The following is a 4650-nucleotide window of genomic DNA, read 5'->3' as shown; positions in this document are numbered from 1 at the left end:
ATCAGTCTCCATCCAGAGGAGCACTGTGGCTCATGTCAGAAGGATTAAAGTGTATAAAACAATTTAGAACATTAGACATCAGACTCTAACTCGAATAATGAGTTAAAACAGTCAGTTACAGATTCAGAGGCTGTTATGAAACACAGTGTGCTGGCTGTTTACAAGACACATGACCTATTTTGCACAGGCGACAGGCATGTTACAGTAATTTTAAAAGTCTTTTCAGCAGTTAAGATTGTCATTAAAATGCAGGTGCTTACAAATGCACTTTTTAGATGTACATGTAAGACAAATTCCTCCTGCACTCTTCATCGCCTGGTTTAAAACAGGTCAACAATCCGTTATTCAGCCCAATCAGTGCAATTGAAAATGCCTCAATAATAGGCTAGTTTTGGAGGATTTCTGTTCTGTGCACGAAACATCTGTTGCACGTCTGCCCATCCTGGGAGGGGAATCCCTCTTTTGGGGGTCACCTTAAGGTTTATTCAATTATTTTTCTCTGGGTTTTTTGGGGGAATTTTCCTCAATCTTCTTCACTGTCTACAGGACAGGGGGTGTTATACAGCGTACAGGTTGTGAAGCCCCCTGCGGCAAATTATGATTTGTGGTTTTGGGCTATATAAATAAAATTTGATTGATTGACTGATTGATTGACAACACCTGTGTATCTAGCTGCACCACTAAACCCTAAAAGAAAGAAAGCAATTTAGCCGCCAACAGCGGTCTAAACAAAGCTATTATATACCAGCAAACTGTGATGCATTAAAAAAACAAATCTGTTATTGACAACAACAGTTGGAAAAAGTTTCTCATTCTTCCTCGTCTTCCACAAAACAGCCCCTCATATAAATCAACTGGGTAACCATGGAGATAACAGCGTGCACTGACTTTAAACATAGGAGAGAACGGCACATACTCTGATGTTACATGCCAAAAACCCTGGTTTCCCGCATTATCTTTTTTCCCCAAGACACAGAAAAAGACACAGGGACATGTTGTTGAGGCAACAAGAACCAGCCAATCACAGCTCAATAGTAGTTGGGAATCACAGCAAAGTAGGGCAGAACTAGGCAGAAAAGTCTTAGTGAAAGAATATGACAGAAAAATAGAGTTTTTGAATATCATAGTTGAACTTTGTAAACCTGACTAGTACAGCCTGGAACGAGGGAAGTTATCTCATGTGATTGTTTCATATCTGAGGATTATTTGATAAGGAATAAACTGTACACTGATCCTTTGAAAAGTAATATTAAAACACAGCGAAGACAACTTTGGTTGTTGTGCACGTCAGCTCAGTTTTTAATGACCTGAAATACCGTACGTGTGTGGACAAAAGGCCCAAACACATTGAGAAAGCTCCGTTTTTAAAAATGACCCTGTACATGTGGACAGGTCCTGACTAAATCTTTATTCACAGAGCAAAACAAATCAGTTTTGTAACTTTGTGCTGCGCAGGTTTGAACACCAGAGGGCAGTCAGATGACAGAAACATGGAGGTGACTTTCTTTACCTCACTAGCTGAGTCTGGATCCTCCAGGTCCTGAATGACGGACTGATGGTACCAGTGCATTAGTATAAAGTGAACTTTCATGTCTTGTCATCCGAATAAAGGTACTTTTTTTTCAGGTTAGCACCTGTGAGAAATGTCCCAAATGTGAAGACTGCACCTCCCCATCTGTAGATGAAATCAGCAGCGATGACGACAAAATCTACTACAACCTCTAACCTTTTATTTTATTTTGAAAACCTACCATGTTTTACTTAAAGCTACTATGAGGACCTTTGAAATTGTGTTGATTTCCTGTTTCCAGTTTGTATTTTTCTATGCTTTTATCTATCTTGTTTATATTTTGTTCATATCCTTTTTATACCTTGATGGTATTGTCCATATTGTTCTTATTTTTTTATATTTCATCTTGTTTTGATCCTATTTTTCATATTTCCTCTCTTTGCGTGTTTACTTTATCACTTACTGTTTCTACTGATATTTCTGTCAGTGTTTTTTCTGTCAATCCATTTGTTACTGTAATGCTGAAAATTTCCAATTGTGGCAATAATAAAAGATTGTCTTATTTTATCTTATTTTTAAGATTATTATAATGGCAGTAGATATTAGTTTTAGATTCTGAAGGGTTTTAACACGTTGTTGTTTTCTGACAGAGCAAGTTTGGAAATTAAACAAACTAAAGCAAACCAAAACATTTAATAAATGACATATATTACATTTATGAAATTACTGACATGATTTTTATGTATGAATGCATTAAATACATTTTCACCAATAAGCTGGAATTAGTGTGTTGGTAGTAATTTTTACATTTAAGAGGTTGGACATGATTTGTTCCAGTTCTCAATATTGGGTGATTTATGGATTGGATGTTAATAAATACCAAACTAAAAAGAAAGTGAAAGCGTTCAGAACAAGGGGGCAGAGAACAGGACGGGGTCTGTGGTCACATTACCTCCACTCGAAATGAAAACAGAAAGTAACAGACAGAAAGTAACAGTCGCATTATGAGTCAACAACACATAATATATGGTCTATTTAAGCATAGTGTGGTGGAAAATTACTTGAATGCATATGAAATGTTTGTAGAAGCTACGAGCTGTATGACCTGTTTAAGTTAACCAGACCATCATAGAGAAAAGTGTCTGTTTCTATAAGTTATTCTTAATGTCTGCAGGTTACAGTGCGTAATAAATTAACCAGTTAAAAAGACTAATTTTATTTTGATGTTATATTTGGTGGTTATTAAGGTGGAGAAACAGCCACTTTTGTCTACAGGGACCTCAAAAATCAACAAAATATAAAAGTTCCCAGTAATATCTTGAGTATATGTTTCACCTACAAGAAAATAAACCTAACAAATTAGAAATAGTTTTATAGTTACAGTGAGCCAGTTAAAAAGCAGCAGGGTTTTTATTTAGATCATTTTATTTTTTATGTTATATTTTATGGGTATTAAGGTGGAAGCAACAATGCCAATTTGTAGAAAAAACAAAGAAGAAACAGACAAAAAAACTTTTAAAAAGCTATTCTTTCCTACCACAAATACTAGTTAGCTACAAATAAATCCCAGTAAAAAAGGAGAAAGTTTAGCTGATAGTTTTCATTATGCTGGATTTTAGGCACCATTATTGTAAATTCTACAGTTGTGTGAAGTTTTTACTTTCTGTAACAAGAGGGGAATTCTGTAACTCTCATTCTGAACCGAAGGATCCTGTAAAATAAAACCGTTCAAACTGTAAAAACAGTTCAAGTCAGTGTCTGTTCAACTTATCCATCCATATACTGTCCATAACCGCTTATTTGCTGACTTCTTTCTTTTCTTCTTTGTCCTGACGATGCAGAGACACACATCTATGCTGACAGGCAAATCAAAAATGATTATAATATCAGATTTTTTACATCATCATTAGTTACTTTTAGATTCTGAAGGGTTTTAACACGTTGTTGTTTTCTGACAGAGTGAGTTTGGAAATTAAACAAACAAAAGCATTTAATAAATTACATACATTACACTTATGAAATTAATGACATATATATTAATTTGTATAAATCCTTAAAAAAAATACATTTTCACCAATAAGCTGGAATTAGTGTGTTGGTAGTAATTTTTACATTTTAAGTGGTTGGACATGATTCGTTCCAATTCTCAATATTGGGTGATTTATGGATTGGATTTTGATTCCATTTTGAATTTATTAATTTTTAAACATAAGTTATGCCTTCATTATAGTTCATTATATTAGCTTTATTTCTGAAATCATATTTTGAGTTCCCAGGTGTTTATTGTAATGTTATGAGAAATGTTTTTTTTTTTTTTCAATTGTCTATTTTTGTGACTGTAATATTATGTTTATTTATTTATTTATTTATTTATTTTATGTTAATCATCTGTGATGTTGGAGCTGCTATGACAGAAGAAAAACTTCAGACTCATTCCTACAAATGAAAGCATCATCATCATCATTAAAGGGACAGTACAGCATTTTCTTTCTGCCGGAGAATCTACTGAAAGAAAGTAGTTCCTACATGAAACACAACAAGAACTTATGTTGAGTAACTGGGCCATGATTTTTGAAGAGAGACATTGGTTGCAAATTTTTCAAATGCATTTTTTCTTTTCCTTTTTTTTTGTGTGTGCCATCTGGTCCCATTGTTTTTGAAAGAAGGCAGGCTTCTCTACAGCCGATATCTCCAAAAGATAGGAGATATGAGAAACTCACAGCAAAACCATCTAGATAGATCAGTGGGACTACAGGGCCAGGGAGGAAATATGTATTTATGATTTTGGTGTGAGCTGTCCCTTTAATCTGCAAGCGGCAGGATGTTTAGTAAGAGAAAAATACAGACAACAAGAAAGAAACATTGCTGAAGTGTTTACAAAAGTTTTAATATAGAAAAAGCACAGTAAAGCTGAGCAGAAACCAGCAGGTAGAACATGATGTAGAACAATTGAGACAATGTTGGACCAAAGTAAATTACAATAATATTCTTTATGCACTTGATTTTCAGTTCAGCAAAACTGGGAGTTTCACTGTCTGTTGTCTAAAAGCAGTAAACACTGAAAAATCACAGGATTGAATATAACATCTTCAGTTAAGAAACACAATAATACTGGACACAAGAAATGAATCTCATCAGAG

This window comes from Lutjanus erythropterus, chromosome 6 (assembly GCF_056507025.1).
Source record: "Lutjanus erythropterus isolate fLutEry1 chromosome 6, fLutEry1.hap2, whole genome shotgun sequence".
NCBI lineage: Eukaryota > Metazoa > Chordata > Actinopteri > Lutjaniformes > Lutjanidae > Lutjanus > Lutjanus erythropterus.
The sequence above is the reverse complement of the archived record's forward strand: the minus strand, read 5'-3'. Positions refer to the sequence as shown.